Below are 20404 nucleotides of genomic sequence, written 5' to 3'. Positions count from 1 at the left end.
ATCAATCCCAGTTTTGATTACTTAAATTAACAAAAAAAATGCATATAGCAAAGGATAGTTTCAATCTGCCTACCTCTGGGTTAAGGGTCCAGCATGCTTCCATTGCAGTACTCTGCTGCACATGTAAGTGCAAGAGATCCTGAAGCACTCACTCATCATGGGAAAATACCAATGTGTTTATTCATTGGTTGATGGAAGAAACATCTTACAAAAACTCTCCAGATTATTGATTTTTTAATGTTTTTCTAGGAAACGTTCTAGATGTATGCTTATTAGCCTTTGTCAGTATGTACTGTTTGCAAAGTGTCTCGGTGGCGCAATCGGTTAGTGTGTTCAGCTATTAACCAAAAGTTTGGTGGCTCAATCCCACCCAGGGACGTAATTGACCTTGTGATCAGATTTTGGTGATCTTTAAGTAGACAAGTCAAAATTTCAAACCCCCTCTTATTGTGTAGGGTACCTGGCCTTCTCTGATGTAATCAGAGTTAGATTTGATTCAGTGATTTAAAAAAAAACAGCTAGGAAGCACAATTTAGCAGTGGGTTGCAGAGAAAAAAAATATGCTGGCAGAAAAATCCAATTGAGTGATTAAACAGTTCTTCATTTTCTGGCTTTATTTTTATGCTAACAAATTTGTTCTCTGAAAAGTGTCCACAAAGCCAAGTCTCTGATTAACACCTTTGTAAGGATGTTTTTTCACCTATTACTAAATTAAACTTGCTTCATTGGAAAGGCAGCAAGATGCATCCTCATTTCAATGTCTACTGAAATAATACAGGTTGACACCAGGAAACATTAACGCCACTGCATCCTTGCTGCTTTCTCATGTGGAAGTCTGTTTAATGTGAAAACAAGGTGATATCTAATTAGCACACAGGTAAGGAATTACGAAAATCTTTATTTAAGGGTGAAGATGTTTCTCACAAAATTGTTGCCCCAATGCATCATTGAAATTCAAGCTGGAAAGATGATTTTAATATATCACTTGTACATTTTGTATTGCTCTTCTGGTGACAATGTAGTTTTTTTGTCAATTACCATTTTAATAACAGGGTAAAGAAAATTAAGTGGATTTTTGAAAGAAAACTATACTGTCAATATACTATTAAAACAAATTAAAATGGTAAAAGTTATTGTACTTTAAGTAAAAATAAAAGAGCAAAAATATCAATCCCAGTTTTGATTACTTAAATTAACAAAAAAAATGCATATAGCAAAGGATAGTTTCAATCTGCCTACCTCTGGGTTATGGGTCCAGCATGCTTCCATTGCAGTACTCTGCTGCCCATGTAAGTGCAAGAGATCCTGAAGCACTCACTCATCATGGGAAAGTACCAATGTGTTTATTCGTTGGTTGATGGAAGAAACATCTTACAAAAACTCTCCAGATTATTGATTTTTTAATGTTTTTCTAGGAAACGTTCTAGATGTATGCTTATTAGCCTTTGTCAGTATGTACTTTTTGCAAAGTGTCTCTGTGGCGCAATCGGTTAGTGTGTTTGGCTATTAACCAAAAGGTTGGTGGTTCAATCCCACCCAGGGACGTAATTAACCTTGTGATCAGATTTTGGTGATATTTAAGTAGACAAGTCAAAATGTCAAACCTCCTCTTATGGTGTAGGGTACATGGCCTTCTCTGATGTAATCAGAGTTAGATTTGATTCAGTGATTTTATAAAAAACAGCTAGGAAGCACAATTTAGCAGTGGGTTGCAGAGAAAAAAAATATGCTGGCAGAAAAATCCAATTGAGTGATTAAACAGCTCTTTATTTTCTGGCTTTATTTTTATGCTAACAAATTTGTTCTCTGAAAAGTGTCCACAAAGCCAAGTCTCTGATTAACACCTTTGTAAGGATGGTTTTTCACCTATTACTAAATTAAACTTGCTTCATTGGAAAGGCAGCAAGATGCATCCTCATTTCAATGTCTACTGAAATAATACAGGTTGACACCAGGAAACATTAACGCCACTGCATCCTTGCTGCTTTCTCATGTGGAAGTCTGTTTAATGTGAAAACAAGGTGATATCTAATTAGCACACAGGTAAGGAATTAAGAAAATCTTTATTTAAGGGTGAAGATGTTTCTCACAAAATCGTTGCCCCAATGCATCATTGAAATTCAAGCTGGAAAGATGATTTTAATATATCACTTGTACATTTTGTATTGCTCTTCTGGTGACAATGTAGTTTGTTTTTGTCAATTACCATTTTAATAATAGGGTAAAGAAAATGAAGTGGATTTTTGAAAGAAAACAATACTGTCAATATACTATTAAAACAAATTAAAATGGTAACAGTTATTGTACTTTAAGTAAAAATAAAAGAGACAAAATATCAATCCCAGTTTTGGATTACTTTAATTAACAAAAAAAAAATGCATATAGCAGAGGATAGTTTCAATCTGCCTACCTCTGGGTTATGGGCCCAGCATGCTTCCATTGCAGTACTCTGCTGCACATGTAAGTTCAAGAGATCCTGAAGCACTCACTCATCATGGGAAAGTACCAATGTGTTTCTTCGTTGGTTGATGGAAGAAACATCTTACAAAAACTCTCCAGATTATTGACTTTTTAAAGTTTTTCTAGGAAACGTTTTAGATGAATGCTTATTAGCCTTTGTCAGTATGGACTTTTGCAAAGTGTCTCTGTGGCGCAATCAGTTAGTATGTATGACTATTAACCAAAAGGTTGGTGGTTCAATCCCACCCAGGGACCTAATTGACCTTGTTATCAGATTTTGGTGATCTTTAAGTAGACAAGTCAAAATTTCAAACCCCCTGTTATGGTGTAGGGTACCTGGCCTTCTCTGATGTAATCAGAGTTAGATTTGATTCAGTGATTTTATAAAAACAGCTAGGAAGCACAATTTAGCAGTGGGTTGCAGAGAAAAAAAATATGCTGGCAGAAAAATCCAATTGAGTGATTAAACAGCTCTTTATTTTCTGGCTTTATTTTTATGCTAACAAATTTGTTCTCTGAAAAGTGTCCACAAAGCCAAGTCTCTGATTAACACCTTTGTAAGGATGGTTTTTCACCTATTACTAAATTAAACTTGCTTCATTGGAAAGGCAGCAAGATGCATCCTCATTTCAATGTCTACTGAAATAATACAGGTTGACACCAGGAAACATTAACGCCACTGCATCCTTGCTGCTTTCTCATGTGGAAGTCTGTTTAATGTGAAAACAAGGTGATATCTAATTAGCACACAGGTAAGGAATTAAGAAAATCTTTATTTAAGGGTGAAGATGTTTCTCACAAAATCGTTGCCCCAATGCATCATTGAAATTCAAGCTGGAAAGATGATTTTAATATATCACTTGTACATTTTGTATTGCTCTTCTGGTGACAATGTAGTTTGTTTTTGTCAATTACCATTTTAATAATAGGGTAAAGAAATTTAAGTGGATTTTTGAAAGAAAACAATACTGTCAATATACTATTAAAACAAATTAAAATGGTAAAAGTTATTGTACTTTAAGTAAAAATAAAAGAGCCAAAATATCAATCCCAGTTTTGGATTACTTTAATTAACAAACAAAAAAATGCATATAGCAGAGGATAGTTTCAATCTGCCTACCTCTGGGTTATGGGCCCAGCATGCTTCCATTGCTGTACTCTGCTGCACATGTAAGTGCAAGAGATCCTGAAGCACTCACTCATCATGGGAAAGTACCAATGTGTTTCTTCGTTGGTTGATGGAAGAAACATCTTACAAAAACTCTCCAGATTATTGACTTTTTAAAGTTTTTCTAGGAAACGTTTTAGATGAATGCTTATTAGCCTTTGTCAGTATGAACTTTTGCAAAGTGTCTCTGTGGTGCAATCAGTTAGTATGTATGGCTATTAACCAAAAGGTTGGTGGTTTAATCCCACCCAGGGACCTAATTGACCTTGTTATCAGATTTTGGTGATCTTTAAGTAGACAAGTCAAATTTCATACCCCCTGTTATGGTGTAGGGTACCTGGCCTTCTCTGATGTAATCAGAGTTAGATTTGATTCAGTGATTTTATAAAAACATCTAGGAAGCACAATTTAGCAGTGGGTTGCAGAGAAAAAGAAATATGCTGGCAAAAAAATCAAATTGCGTGATTAAACAGCTCTTCATTTTCTGGCATTGTTTTTATGCTAACAAATTTGTTCTCTGAAAAGTGTCCACAAAGCCAAGTCTCTGATTAACACCTTTGTAGGGATGGTTTTTCACCTATTACTAAATTAAACTTGCTTCATTGGAAAGGCAGCAAGATGCATCCTCATTTCAATGTCTACTGAAATAATACAGGTTGACACCAGGAAACATTAACGCCACTGCATCCTTGCTGCTTTCTCATGTGGAAGTCTGTTTAATGTGAAAACAAGGTGATATCTAATTAGCACACAGGTAAGGAATTAAGAAAATCTTTATTTAAGGGTGAAGATGTTTCTCACAAAATCGTTGACCCAATGCATCATTGAAATTCAAGCTGGAAAGATGATTTTAATATATCACTTGTACATTTTGTATTGCTCTTCTGGTGACAATGTAGTTTGTTTTTGTCAATTACCATTTTAATAATAGGGTAAAGAAAATGAAGTGGATTTTTGAAAGAAAACAATACTGTCAATATACTATTAAAACAAATTAAAATGGTAAAAGTTATTGTACTTTAAGTAAAAATAAAAGAGACAAAATATCAATCCCAGTTTTGGATTACTTTAATTAACAAAAAAAAAATGCATATAGCAGAGGATAGTTTCAATCTGCCTACCTCTGGGTTATGGGCCCAGCATGCTTCCATTGCAGTACTCTGCTGCACATGTAAGTGCAAGAGATCCTGAAGCACTCACTCATCATGGGAAAGTACCAATGTGTTTCTTCGTTGGTTGATGGAAGAAACATCTTTCAAAAACTCTCCAGATTATTGACTTTTTAAAGTTTTTCTAGGAAACGTTTTAGATGAATGCTTATTAGCCTTTGTCAGTATGGACTTTTGCAAAGTGTCTCTGTGGCGCAATCAGTTAGTATGTATGGCTATTAACCAAAAGGTTGGTGGTTCAATCCCACCCAGGGACCTAATTGACCTTGTTATCAGATTTTGGTGATCTTTAAGTAGACAAGTCAAAATTTCAAACCTCCTGTTATGGTGTAGGGTACCTGGCCGTCTCTGATGTAATCAGAGTTAGATTTGATTCAGTGATTTTATAAAAACAGCTAGGAAGCACAATTTAGCAGTGGGTTGCAGAGAAAAAAAATATGCTGGCAGAAAAATCCAATTGAGTGATCAAACAGCTCTTTATTTTCTGGCTTTATTTTTATGCTAACAAATTTGTTCTCTGAAAAGTGTCCACAAAGCCAAGTCTCTGATTAACACCTTTGTAAGGATGGTTTTTCACCTATTACTAAATTAAACTTGCTTCATTGGAAAGGCAGCAAGATGCATCCTCATTTCAATGTCTACTGAAATAATACAGGTTGACACCAGGAAACATTAACGCCACTGCATCCTTGCTGCTTTCTCATGTGGAAGTCTGTTTAATGTGAAAACAAGGTGATATCTATTTAGCACACAGGTAAGGAATTAAGAAAATCTTTATTTAAGGGTGAAGATGTTTCTCACAAAATCGTTGCCCCAATGCATCATTGAAATTCAAGCTGGAAAGATGATTTTAATATATCACTTGTACATTTTGTATTGCTCTTCTGGTGACAATGTAGTTTGTTTTTGTCAATTACCATTTTAATAATAGGGTAAAGAAAATTAAGTGGATTTTTGAAAGAAAACAATACTGTCAATATACTATTAAAACAAATTAAAATGGTAAAAGTTATTGTACTTTAAGTAAAAATAAAAGAGCCAAAATATCAATCCCAGTTTTGGATTACTTTAATTAACAAACAAAAAAATGCATATAGCAGAGGATAGTTTCAATCTGCCTACCTCTGGGTTATGGGCCCAGCATGCTTCCATTGCTGTACTCTGCTGCACATGTAAGTGCAAGAGATCCTGAAGCACTCACTCATCATGGGAAAGTACCAATGTGTTTCTTCGTTGGTTGATAGAAGAAACATCTTACAAAAACTCTCCAGATTATTGATTTTTTAAGTTTTTCTAGGAAACGTTTTAGATGAATGCTTATTAGCCTTTGTCAGTATGAACTTTTGCAAAGTGTCTCTGTGGCGCAATCAGTTAGTATGTACGGCTATTAACCAAAAGGTTGGTGGTTCAATCCCACCCAGGGACCAAATTGACCTTGTTATCAGATTTTGGTGATCTTTAAGTAGACAAGTCAAATTTCATACCCCCTGTTATGGTGTAGGGTACCTGGCCTTCTCTGATGTAATTAGATTTGATTCAGTGATTTTATAAAAACATCTAGGAAGCACAATTTAGCAGTGGGTTGCAGAGAAAAAGAAATATGCTGGCAAAAAAATCAAATTGCGTGATTAAACAGCTCTTCATTTTCTGGCTTTATTTTTATGCTAACAAATTTGTTCTCTGAAAAGTGTCCACAAAGCCAAGTCTCTGATTAACACCTTTGTAGGGATGGTTTTTCACCTATTACTAAATTAAACTTGCTTCATTGGAAAGGCAGCAAGATGCATCCTCTTTTCAATGTCTACTGAAATAATACAGGTTGACACCAGGAAACATTAACGCCACTGCATCCTTGCTGCTTTCTCATGTGGAAGTCTGTTTAATGTGAAAACAAGGTGATATCTAATTAGCACACAGGTAAGGAATTAAGAAAATCTTTATTTAAGGGTGAAGATGTTTCTCACAAAATTGTTGCCCCAATGCATCATTGAAATTCAAGCTGGAAAGATGATTTTAATATATCACTTGTACATTTTGTATTGCTCTTCTGGTGACAATGTAGTTTTTTTTGTGAATTACCATTTTAATAATAGGGTAAAGAAAATTAAGTGGATTTTTGAAAGAAAACTATACTGTCAATATACTATTAAAACAAATTAAAATGGTAAAAGTTATTGTACTTTAAGTAAAAATAAAAGAGCAAAAATATCAATTCCAGTTTTGATTACTTAAATTAACAAAAAAAATGCATATAGCAAAGGATAGTTTCAATCTGCCTACCTCTGGGTTAAGGGTCCAGCATGCTTCCATTGCAGTACTCTGCTGCACATGTAAGTGCAAGAGATCCTGAAGCACTCACTCATCATGGGAAAATACCAATGTGTTTATTCATTGGTTGATGGAAGAAACATCTTACAAAAACTCTCCAGATTATTGATTTTTTAATGTTTTTCTAGGAAACGTTCTAGATGTATGCTTATTAGCCTTTGTCAGTATGTACTGTTTGCAAAGTGTCTCGGTGGCGCAATCGGTTAGTGTGTTCAGCTATTAACCAAAAGTTTGGTGGTTCAATCCCACCCAGGGACGTAATTGACCTTGTGATCAGATTTTGGTGATCTTTAAGTAGACAAGTCAAAATTTCAAACCCCCTCTTATTGTGTAGGGTACCTGGCCTTCTCTGATGTAATCAGAGTTAGATTTGATTCAGTGATTTAAAAAAAAACAGCTAGGAAGCACAATTTAGCAGTGGGTTGCAGAGAAAAAAAATATGCTGGCAGAAAAATCCAATTGAGTGATTAAACAGTTCTTCATTTTCTGGCTTTATTTTTATGCTAACAAATTTGTTCTCTGAAAAGTGTCCACAAAGCCAAGTCTCTGATTAACACCTTTGTAAGGATGTTTTTTCACCTATTACTAAATTAAACTTGCTTCATTGGAAAGGCAGCAAGATGCATCCTCATTTCAATGTCTACTGAAATAATACAGGTTGACACCAGGAAACATTAACGCCACTGCATCCTTGCTGCTTTCTCATGTGGAAGTCTGTTTAATGTGAAAACAAGGTGATATCTAATTAGCACACAGGTAAGGAATTACGAAAATCTTTATTTAAGGGTGAAGATGTTTCTCACAAAATTGTTGCCCCAATGCATCATTGAAATTCAAGCTGGAAAGATGATTTTAATATATCACTTGTACATTTTGTATTGCTCTTCTGGTGACAATGTAGTTTTTTTGTCAATTACCATTTTAATAACAGGGTAAAGAAAATTAAGTGGATTTTTGAAAGAAAACTATACTGTCAATATACTATTAAAACAAATTAAAATGGTAAAAGTTATTGTACTTTAAGTAAAAATAAAAGAGCAAAAATATCAATCCCAGTTTTGATTACTTAAATTAACAAAAAAAATGCATATAGCAAAGGATAGTTTCAATCTGCCTACCTCTGGGTTATGGGTCCAGCATGCTTCCATTGCAGTACTCTGCTGCCCATGTAAGTGCAAGAGATCCTGAAGCACTCACTCATCATGGGAAAGTACCAATGTGTTTATTCGTTGGTTGATGGAAGAAACATCTTACAAAAACTCTCCAGATTATTGATTTTTTAATGTTTTTCTAGGAAACGTTCTAGATGTATGCTTATTAGCCTTTGTCAGTATGTACTTTTTGCAAAGTGTCTCTGTGGCGCAATCGGTTAGTGTGTTTGGCTATTAACCAAAAGGTTGGTGGTTCAATCCCACCCAGGGACGTAATTAACCTTGTGATCAGATTTTGGTGATATTTAAGTAGACAAGTCAAAATGTCAAACCTCCTCTTATGGTGTAGGGTACATGGCCTTCTCTGATGTAATCAGAGTTAGATTTGATTCAGTGATTTTACAAAAAACAGCTAGGAAGCACAATTTAGCAGTGGGTTGCAGAGAAAAAAAATATGCTGGCAGAAAAATCCAATTGAGTGATTAAACAGCTCTTTATTTTCTGGCTTTATTTTTATGCTAACAAATTTGTTCTCTGAAAAGTGTCCACAAAGCCAAGTCTCTGATTAACACCTTTGTAAGGATGGTTTTTCACCTATTACTAAATTAAACTTGCTTCATTGGAAAGGCAGCAAGATGCATCCTCATTTCAATGTCTACTGAAATAATACAGGTTGACACCAGGAAACATTAACGCCACTGCATCCTTGCTGCTTTCTCATGTGGAAGTCTGTTTAATGTGAAAACAAGGTGATATCTAATTAGCACACAGGTAAGGAATTAAGAAAATCTTTATTTAAGGGTGAAGATGTTTCTCACAAAATCGTTGCCCCAATGCATCATTGAAATTCAAGCTGGAAAGATGATTTTAATATATCACTTGTACATTTTGTATTGCTCTTCTGGTGACAATGTAGTTTGTTTTTGTCAATTACCATTTTAATAATAGGGTAAAGAAAATTAAGTGGATTTTTGAAAGAAAACAATACTGTCAATATACTATTAAAACAAATTAAAATGGTAAAAGTTATTGTACTTTAAGTAAAAATAAAAGAGCCAAAATATCAATCCCAGTTTTGGATTACTTTAATTAACAAACAAAAAAATGCATATAGCAGAGGATAGTTTCAATCTGCCTACCTCTGGGTTATGGGCCCAGCATGCTTCCATTGCTGTACTCTGCTGCACATGTAAGTGCAAGAGATCCTGAAGCACTCACTCATCATGGGAAAGTACCAATGTGTTTCTTCGTTGGTTGATGGAAGAAACATCTTACAAAAACTCTCCAGATTATTGACTTTTTTAAGTTTTTCTAGGAAACGTTTTAGATGAATGCTTATTAGCATTTGTCAGTATGTACTTTTGCAAAGTGTTTCTGTGGCGCAATCAGTTAGTGTGTACGGCTATTAACCAAAAGGTTGGTGGTTCAATCCCACCCAGGGATGTAATTGACCTTGTTATCAGATTTTGGTGATCTTTAAGTAGACAAGTCAAATTTCATACCCCCTGTTATGGTGTAGGGTACCTGGCCTTCTCTGATGTAATCAGAGTTAGATTTGATTCAGTGATTTTATAAAAACATCTAGGAAGCACAATTTAGCAGTGGGTTGCAGAGAAAAAGAAATATGCTGGCAAAAAAATCAAATTGCGTGATTAAACAGCTCTTCATTTTCTGGCTTTATTTTTATGCTAACAAATTTGTTCTCTGAAAAGTGTCCACAAAGCCAAGTCTCTGATTAACACCTTTGTAAGGATGGTTTTTCACCTATTACTAAATTAAACTTGCTTCATTGGAAAGGCAGCAAGATGCATCCTCATTTCAATGTCTACTGAAATAATACAGGTTGACACCAGGAAACATTAACGCCACTGCATCCTTGCTGCTTTCTCATGTGGAAGTCTGTTTAATGTGAAAACAAGGTGATATCTAATTAGCACACAGGTAAGGAATTAAGAAAATCTTTATTTAAGGGTGAAGATGTTTCTCACAAAATCGTTGCCCCAATGCATCATTGAAATTCAAGCTGGAAAGATGATTTTAATATATCACTTGTACATTTTGTATTGCTCTTCTGGTGACAATGTAGTTTGTTTTTGTCAATTACCATTTTAATAATAGGGTAAAGAAAATGAAGTGGATTTTTGAAAGAAAACAATACTGTCAATATACTATTAAAACAAATTAAAATGGTAAAAGTTATTGTACTTTAAGTAAAAATAAAAGAGACAAAATATCAATCCCAGTTTTGGATTACTTTAATTAACAAACAAAAAAATGCATATAGCAGAGGATAGTTTCAATCTGCCTACCTCTGGGTTATGGGCCCAGCATGCTTCCATTGCTGTACTCTGCTGCACATGTAAGTGCAAGAGATCCTGAAGCACTCACTCATCATGGGAAAGTACCAATGTGTTTCTTCGTTGGTTGATAGAAGAAACATCTTACAAAAACTCTCCAGATTATTGACTTTTTTAAGTTTTTCTAGGAAACGTTTTAGATGAATGCTTATTAGCATTTGTCAGTATGTACTTTTTGCAAAGTGTCTCTGTGGCGCAATCAGTTAGTGTGTACGGCTATTAACCAAAAGGTTGGTGGTTCAATCCCACCCAGGGACGTAATTGACCTTGTTATCAGATTTTGGTGATCTTTAAGTAGACAAGTCAAATTTCATACCCCCTGTTATGGTGTAGGGTACCTGGCCTTCTCTGATGTAATCAGAGTTAGATTTGATTCAGTGATTTTATAAAAACATCTAGGAAGCACAATTTAGCAGTGGGTTGCAGAGAAAAAGAAATATGCTGGCAAAAAAATCAAATTGCGTGATTAAACAGCTCTTCATTTTCTGGCTTTATTTTTATGCTAACAAATTTGTTCTCTGAAAAGTGTCCACAAAGCCAAGTCTCTGATTAATACCTTTATAAGGAAGGTTTTTCACCTATTACTAAATTAAACTTGCTTCATTGGAAAGGCAGCAAGATGCATCCTCATTTCAATGTCTACTGAAATAATACAGGTTGACACCAGGAAACATTAACGCCACTGCATCCTTGCTGCTTTCTCATGTGGAAGTCTGTTTAATGTGAAAACAAGGTGATATCTAATTAGCACACAGGTAAGGAATTAAGAAAATCTTTATTTAAGGGTGAAGATGTTTCTCACAAAATCGTTGCCCCAATGCATCATTGAAATTCAAGCTGGAAAGATGATTTTAATATATCACTTGTACATTTTGTATTGCTCTTCTGGTGACAATGTAGTTTGTTTTTGTCAATTACCATTTTAATAATAGGGTAAAGAAAATGAAGTGGATTTTTGAAAGAAAACAATACTGTCAATATACTATTAAAACAAATTAAAATGGTAAAAGTTATTGTACTTTAAGTAAAAATAAAAGAGACAAAATATCAATCCCAGTTTTGGATTACTTTAATTAACAAACAAAAAAATGCATATAGCAGAGGATAGTTTCAATCTGCCTACCTCTGGGTTATGGGCCCAGCATGCTTCCATTGCTGTACTCTGCTGCACATGTAAGTGCAAGAGATCCTGAAGCACTCACTCATCATGGGAAAGTACCAATGTGTTTCTTCGTTGGTTGATAGAAGAAACATCTTACAAAAACTCTCCAGATTATTGACTTTTTTAAGTTTTTCTAGGAAACGTTTTAGATGAATGCTTATTAGCATTTGTCAGTATGTACTTTTTGCAAAGTGTCTCTGTGGCGCAATCAGTTAGTGTGTACGGCTATTAACCAAAAGGTTGGTGGTTCAATCCCACCCAGGGACGTAATTGACATTGTTATCAGATTTTGGTGATCTTTAAGTAGACAAGTCAAATGTCATACCCCCTGTTATGGTGTAGGGTACCTGGCCTTCTCTGATGTAATCAGAGTTAGATTTGATTCAGTGATTTTATAAAAACATCTAGGAAGCACAATTTAGCAGTGGGTTGCAGAGAAAAAGAAATATGCTGGCAAAAAAACCAAATTGCGTGATTAAACAGCTCTTCATTTTCTAGCTTTATTTTTATGCTAACAAATTTGTTCTCTGAAAAGTGTCCACAAAGCCAAGTCTCTGATTAACACCTTTGTAGGGATGGTTTTTCACCTATTACTAAATTAAACTTGCTTCATTGGAAAGGCAGCAAGATGTATCCTCATTTCAATGTCTACTGAAATAATACAGGTTGACACCAGGAAACATTAACGCCACTGCATCCTTGCTGCTTTCTCATGTGGAAGTCTGTTTAATGTGAAAACAAGGTGATATCTAATTAGCACACAGGTAAGGAATTAAGAAAATCTTTATTTAAGGGTGAAGATGTTTCTCACAAAATCGTTGCCCCAATGCATCATTGAAATTCAATCTGGAAAGATGATTTTAATATATCACTTGTACATTTTGTATTGCTCTTCTGGTGACAATGTAGTTTGTTTTTGTCAATTACCATTTTAATAATAGGGTAAAGAAAATGAAGTGGATTTTTGAAAGAAAACAATACTGTCAATATACTATTAAAACAAATTAAAATGGTAAAAGTTATTGTACTTTAAGTAAAAATAAAAGAGACAAAATATCAATCCCAGTTTTGGATTACTTTAATTAACAAACAAAAAAATGCATATAGCAGAGGATAGTTTCAATCTGCCTACCTCTGGGTTATGGGCCCAGCATGCTTCCATTGCTGTACTCTGCTGCACATGTAAGTGCAAGAGATCCTGAAGCACTCACTCATCATGGGAAAGTACCAATGTGTTTCTTCGTTGGTTGATAGAAGAAACATCTTACAAAAACTCTCCAGATTATTGACTTTTTTAAGTTTTTCTAGGAAACGTTTTAGATGAATGCTTATTAGCATTTGTCAGTATGTACTTTTTGCAAAGTGTCTCTGTGGCGCAATCAGTTAGTGTGTACGGCTATTAACCAAAAGGTTGGTGGTTCAATCCCACCCAGGGACGTAATTGACATTGTTATCAGATTTTGGTGATCTTTAAGTAGACAAGTCAAATGTCATACCCCCTGTTATGGTGTAGGGTACCTGGCCTTCTCTGATGTAATCAGAGTTAGATTTGATTCAGTGATTTTATAAAAACATCTAGGAAGCACAATTTAGCAGTGGGTTGCAGAGAAAAAGAAATATGCTGGCAAAAAAACCAAATTGCGTGATTAAACAGCTCTTCATTTTCTAGCTTTATTTTTATGCTAACAAATTTGTTCTCTGAAAAGTGTCCACAAAGCCAAGTCTCTGATTAACACCTTTGTAGGGATGGTTTTTCACCTATTACTAAATTAAACTTGCTTCATTGGAAAGGCAGCAAGATGTATCCTCATTTCAATGTCTACTGAAATAATACAGGTTGACACCAGGAAACATTAACGCCACTGCATCCTTGCTGCTTTCTCATGTGGAAGTCTGTTTAATGTGAAAACAAGGTGATATCTAATTAGCACACAGGTAAGGAATTAAGAAAATCTTTATTTAAGGGTGAAGATGTTTCTCACAAAATCGTTGCCCCAATGCATCATTGAAATTCAAGCTGGAAAGATGATTTTAATATATCACTTGTACATTTTGTATTGCTCTTCTGGTGACAATGTAGTTTGTTTTTGTCAATTACCATTTTAATAATAGGGTAAAGAAAATGAAGTGGATTTTTGAAAGAAAACAATACTGTCAATATACTATTAAAACAAATTAAAATGGTAAAAGTTATTGTACTTTAAGTAAAAATAAAAGAGACAAAATATCAATCCCAGTTTTGGATTACTTTAATTAACAAAAAAAAATGCATATAGCAGAGGATAGTTTCAATCTGCCTACCTCTGGGTTATGGGCCCAGCATGCTTCCATTGCTGTACTCTGCTGCACATGTAAGTGCAAGAGATCCTGAAGCACTCACTCATCATGGGAAAGTACCAATGTGTTTCTTCGTTGGTTGATGGAAGAAACATCTTACAAAAACTCTCCAGATTATTGACTTTTTTAAGTTTTTCTAGGAAACGTTTTAGATGAATGCTTATTAGCATTTGTCAGTATGTACTTTTGCAAAGTGTCTCTGTGGCGCAATCAGTTAGTGTGTACGGCTATTAACCAAAAGGTTGGTGGTTCAATCCCACCCAGGGACGTAATTGACCTTGTTATCAGATTTTGGTGATCTTTAAGTAGACAAGTCAAATTTCATACCCCCTGTTATGGTGTAGGGTACCTGGCCTTCTCTGATGTAATCAGAGTTAGATTTGATTCAGTGATTTTATAAAAACATCTAGGAAGCACAATTTAGCAGTGGGTTGCAGAGAAAAAGAAATATGCTGGCAAAAAAATCAAATTGCGTGATTAAACAGCTCTTCATTTTCTGGCTTTATTTTTATGCTAACAAATTTGTTCTCTGAAAAGTGTCCACAAAGCCAAGTCTCTGATTAACACCTTTGTAAGGATGGTTTTTCACCTATTACTAAATTAAACTTGCTTCATTGGAAAGGCAGCAAGATGCATCCTCATTTCAATGTCTACTGAAATAATACAGGTTGACACCAGGAAACATTAACGCCACTGCATCCTTGCTGCTTTCTCATGTGGAAGTCTGTTTAATGTGAAAACAAGGTGATATCTAATTAGCACACAGGTAAGGAATTAAGAAAATCTTTATTTAAGGGTGAAGATGTTTCTCACAAAATCGTTGCCCCAATGCATCATTGAAATTCAAGCTGGAAAGATGATTTTAATATATCACTTGTACATTTTGTATTGCTCTTCTGGTGACAATGTAGTTTGTTTTTGTCAATTACCATTTTAATAATAGGGTAAAGAAAATGAAGTGGATTTTTGAAAGAAAACAATACTGTCAATATACTATTAAAACAAATTAAAATGGTAAAAGTTATTGTACTTTAAGTAAAAATAAAAGAGACAAAATATCAATCCCAGTTTTGGATTACTTTAATTAACAAACAAAAAAATGCATATAGCAGAGGATAGTTTCAATCTGCCTACCTCTGGGTTATGGGCCCAGCATGCTTCCATTGCTGTACTCTGCTGCACATGTAAGTGCAAGAGATCCTGAAGCACTCACTCATCATGGGAAAGTACCAATGTGTTTCTTCGTTGGTTGATAGAAGAAACATCTTACAAAAACTCTCCAGATTATTGACTTTTTTAAGTTTTTCTAGGAAACGTTTTAGATGAATGCTTATTAGCATTTGTCAGTATGTACTTTTTGCAAAGTGTCTCTGTGGCGCAATCAGTTAGTGTGTACGGCTATTAACCAAAAGGTTGGTGGTTCAATCCCACCCAGGGACGTAATTGACATTGTTATCAGATTTTGGTGATCTTTAAGTAGACAAGTCAAATTTCATACCCCCTGTTATGGTGTAGGGTACCTGGCCTTCTCTGATGTAATCAGAGTTAGATTTGATTCAGTGATTTTATAAAAACATCTAGGAAGCACAATTTAGCAGTGGGTTGCAGAGAAAAAGAAATATGCTGGCAAAAAAATCAAATTGCGTGATTAAACAGCTCTTCATTTTCTGGCTTTATTTTTATGCTAACAAATTTGTTCTCTGAAAAGTGTCCACAAAGCCAAGTCTCTGATTAACACCTTTGTAAGAATGTTTTTTCACCTATTACTAAATTAAACTTGCTTCATTGGAAAGGCAGCAAGATGCATCCTCATTTCAATGTCTACTGAAATAATACAGGTTGACACCAGGAAACATTAACGCCACTGCATCCTTGCTGCTTTCTCATGTGGAAGTCTGTTTAATGTGAAAACAAGGTGATATCTAATTAGCACACAGGTAAGGAATTAAGAAAATCTTTATTTAAGGGTGAAGATGTTTCTCACAAAATCGTTGCCCCAATGCATCATTGAAATTCAAGCTGGAAAGATGATTTTAATATATCACTTGTACATTTTGTATTGCTCTTCTGGTGACAATGTAGTTTGTTTTTGTCAATTACCATTTTAATAATAGGGTAAAGAAAATGAAGTGGATTTTTGAAAGAAAACAATACTGTCAATATACTATTAAAACAAATTAAAATGGTAAAAGTTATTGTACTTTAAGTAAAAATAAAAGAGACAAAATATCAATCCCAGTTTTGGATTACTTTAATTAACAAACAAAAAATGCATATAGCAGAGGATAGTTTCAATCTGCCTACCTCTGGGTTATGGGCCCAGCATGCTTCCATTGCTGTACTCTGCTGCACATGTAAGTGCAAGAGATCCTGAAGCACTCACTCATCATGGAAAAGTACCAATGTGTTTCTTCGTTGGTTGATAGAAGAAACATCTTACAAAAACTCTCCAGATTATTGACTTTTTTAAGTTTTTCTAGGAAACGTTTTAGATGAATGCTTATTAGCATTTGTCAGTATGTAATTTTTGCAAAGTGTCTCTGTGGCGCAATCAGTTAGTGTGTACGGCTATTAACCAAAAGGTTGGTGGTTCAATCCCACCCAGGGACGTAATTGACATTGTTATCAGATTTTGGTGATCTTTAAGTAGACAAGTCAAATTTCATACCCCCTGTTATGGTGTAGGGTACCTGGCCTTCTCTGATGTAATCAGAGTTAGATATGATTCAGTGATTTTATAAAAACATCTAGGAAGCACAATTTAGCAGTGGGTTGCAGAGAAAAAGAAATATGCTGGCAAAAAAACCAAATTGCGTGATTAAACAGCTCTTCATTTTCTAGCTTTATTTTTATGCTAACAAATTTGTTCTCTGAAAAGTGTCCACAAAGCCAAGTCTCTGATTAACACCTTTGTAGGGATGGTTTTTCACCTATTACTAAATTAAACTTGCTTCATTGGAAAGGCAGCAAGATGCATCCTCATTTCAATGTCTACTGAAATAATACAGGTTGACACCAGGAAACATTAACGCCACTGCATCCTTGCTGCTTTCTCATGTGGAAGTCTGTTTAATGTGAAAACAAGGTGATATCTAATTAGCACACAGGTAAGGAATTAAGAAAATCTTTATTTAAGGGTGAAGATGTTTCTCACAAAATCGTTGCCCCAATGCATCATTGAAATTCAAGCTGGAAAGATGATTTTAATATATCACTTGTACATTTTGTATTGCTCTTCTGGTGACAATGTAGTTTGTTTTTGTCAATTACCATTTTAATAATAGGGTAAAGAAAATTAAGTGGATTTTTGAAAGAAAACAATACTGTCAATATACTATTAAAACAAATTAAAATGGTAAAAGTTATTGTACTTTAAGTAAAAATAAAAGAGCCAAAATATCAATCCCAGTTTTGGATTACTTTAATTAACAAACAAAAAAATGCATATAGCAGAGGATAGTTTCAATCTGCCTACCTCTGGGTTATGGGCCCAGCATGCTTCCATTGCTGTACTCTTCTGCACATGTAAGTGCAAGAGATCCTGAAGCACTCACTCATCATGGGAAAGTACCAATGTGTTTCTTCGTTGGTTGATAGAAGAAACATCTTACAAAAACTCTCCAGATTATTGATTTTTTTAAGTTTTTCTAGGAAACGTTTTAGATGAATGCTTATTAGCATTTGTCAGTATGTACTTTTGCAAAGTGTCTCTGTGGCGCAATCAGTTAGCGTGTACGGCTATTAACCAAAAGGTTGGTGGTTCAATCCCACCCAGGGACGTAATTGACCTTGTTATCAGATTTTGGTGATCTTTAAGTAGACAAGTCAAATTTCATACCCCCTGTTATGGTGTAGGGTACCTGGCCTTCTCTGATGTAATCAGAGTTAGATTTGATTCAGTGATTTTATAAAAACATCTAGGAAGCACAATTTAGCAGTGGGTTGCAGAGAAAAAGAAATATGCTGGCAAAAAAATCAAATTGCGTGATTAAACAGCTCTTCATTTTCTGGCTTTATTTTTATGCTAACAAATTTGTTCTCTGAAAAGTGTCCACAAAGCCAAGTCTCTGATTAACACCTTTGTAGGGATGGTTTTTCACCTATTACTAAATTAAACTTGCTTCATTGGAAAGGCAGCAAGATGTATCCTCATTTCAATGTCTACTGAAATAATACAGGTTGACACCAGGAAACATTAACGCCACTGCATCCTTGCTGCTTTCTCATGTGGAAGTCTGTTTAATGTGAAAACAAGGTGATATCTAATTAGCACACAGGTAAGGAATTAAGAAAATCTTTATTTAAGGGTGAAGATGTTTCTCACAAAATTGTTGACCCAATGCATCATTGAAATTCAAGCTGGAAAGATGATTTTAATATATCACTTGTACATTTTGTATTGCTCTTCTGGTGACAATGTAGTTTGTTTTTGTCAATTACCATTTTAATAATAGGGTAAAGAAAATGAAGTGGATTTTTGAAAGAAAACAATACTGTCAATATACTATTAAAACAAATTAAAATGGTAAAAGTTATTGTACTTTAAGTAAAAATAAAAGAGACACAATATCAATCCCAGTTTTGGATTACTTTAATTAACAAAAAAAATGCATATAGCAGAGGATAGTTTCAATCTGCCTACCTCTGGGTTATGGGCCCAGCATGCTTCCATTGCAGTACTCTGCTGCACATGTAAGTGCAAGAGATCCTGAAGCACTCACTCATCATGGGAAAGTACCAATGTGTTTCTTCGTTGGTTGATGGAAGAAACATCTTACAAAAACTCTCCAGATTATTGACTTTTTAAAGTTTTTCTAGGAAACGTTTTAGATGAATGCTTATTAGCCTTTGTCAGTATGGACTTTTGCAAAGTGTCTCTGTGGCGCAATCGGTTAGTGTGTTTGGCTATTAACCAAAAGGTTGGTGGTTCAATCCCACCCAGGGATGTAATTAACCTTGTGATCAGATTTTGGTGATATTTAAGGAGACAAGTCAAAATTTCAAACCTCCTCTTATGGTGTAGGGTACATGGCCTTCTCTGATGTAATCAGAGTTAGATTTGATTCAGTGATTTTATAAAAAACAGCTAGGAAGCACAATTTAGCAGTGGGTTGCAGAGAAATAAAATATGCTGGCAGAAAAATCCAATCGAGTGATTAAACAGCTCTTCATTTTCTGGCTTTATTTTTATGCTAACAAATTTGTTCTCTGAAAAGTGTCCACAAAGCCAAGTCTCTGATTAACACCTTTGTAAGGATGGTTTTTCACCTATTACTAAATTAAACTTGCTTCATTGGAAAGGCAGCAAGATGCATCCTCATTTCAATGTCTACTGAAATAATACAAGTTGACACCAGGAAACATTAACGCCACTGCATCCTTGCTGCTTTCTCATGTGGAAGTCTGTTTAATGTGAAAACAAGGTGATATCTAATTAGCACACAGGTAAGGAATTAAGAAAATCTTTATTTAAGGGTGAAGATGTTTCTCACAAAATCGTTGCCCCAATGCATCATTGAAATTCAAGCTGGAAAGATGATTTTAATATATCACTTGTACATTTTGTATTGCTCTTCTGGTGACAATGTAGTTTATTTTTGTCAATTACCATTTTAATAATAGGGTAAAGAAAATGAAGTGGATTTTTGAAAGAAAACAATACTGTCAATATACTATTAAAACAAATTAAAATGGTAAACGTTATTGTACTTTAAGTAAAAATAAAAGAGACAAAATATCAATCCCAGTTTTGGATTACTTTAACAAAAAAAAATGCATATAGCAGAGGATAGTTTCAATCTGCCTACCTCTCGGTTATGAGCCCAGCATGCTTCCATTGCAGTACTCTGCTGCACATGTAAGTTCAAGAGATCCTGAAGCACTCACTCATCATGGGAAAGTACCAATGTGTTTCTTCGTTGGTTGATGGAAGAAACATCTTACAAAAACTCTCCAGATTATTGACTTTTTAAAGTTTTTCTAGGAAACGTTTTAGATGAATGCTTATTAGCCTTTGTCAGTATGGACTTTTGCAAAGTGTCTCTGTGGTGCAATCAGTTAGCGTGTACGGCTATTAACCAAAAGGTTGGTGGTTCAATCCCACCCAGGGACCTAATTGACCTTGTTATCAGATTTTGGTGATCTTTAAGTAGACAAGTCAAATTTCATACCCCCTGTTATGGTGTAGGGTACCTGGCCTTCTCTGATGTAATCAGAGTTAGATTTGATTCAGTGATTTTATAAAAACATCTAGGAAGCACAATTTAGCAGTG

At 34.7% G+C, this 20404-nt stretch overlaps 3 non-coding genes across 3 annotated transcripts; all 3 read left to right on the top strand.

The window, feature by feature from the left end:
• Window positions 1-1471: 1471 nt before the first annotated feature.
• TRNAN-AUU (transfer RNA asparagine (anticodon AUU)) lies at window positions 1472-1545 on the top strand. Its single transcript has one exon. It is a non-coding gene; the product is annotated as a tRNA-Asn (tRNA).
• A 6930-nt stretch (window positions 1546-8475) lies between these two features.
• On the top strand, window positions 8476-8549 carry TRNAN-AUU (transfer RNA asparagine (anticodon AUU)). Its single transcript has one exon. It is a non-coding gene; the product is annotated as a tRNA-Asn (tRNA).
• Window positions 8550-19005: 10456 nt separating this feature from the next.
• TRNAN-AUU (transfer RNA asparagine (anticodon AUU)) lies at window positions 19006-19079 on the top strand. The gene has a single exon. It is a non-coding gene; the product is annotated as a tRNA-Asn (tRNA).
• The last annotated feature ends 1325 nt before the right edge of the window (window positions 19080-20404 follow it).

This window comes from Pseudophryne corroboree, unplaced genomic scaffold (assembly GCF_028390025.1).
Source record: "Pseudophryne corroboree isolate aPseCor3 unplaced genomic scaffold, aPseCor3.hap2 scaffold_1291, whole genome shotgun sequence".
In the NCBI taxonomy this organism is placed as follows: domain Eukaryota; kingdom Metazoa; phylum Chordata; class Amphibia; order Anura; family Myobatrachidae; genus Pseudophryne; species Pseudophryne corroboree.
The sequence above is the reverse complement of the archived record's forward strand: the minus strand, read 5'-3'. Positions and strand labels throughout refer to the sequence as shown.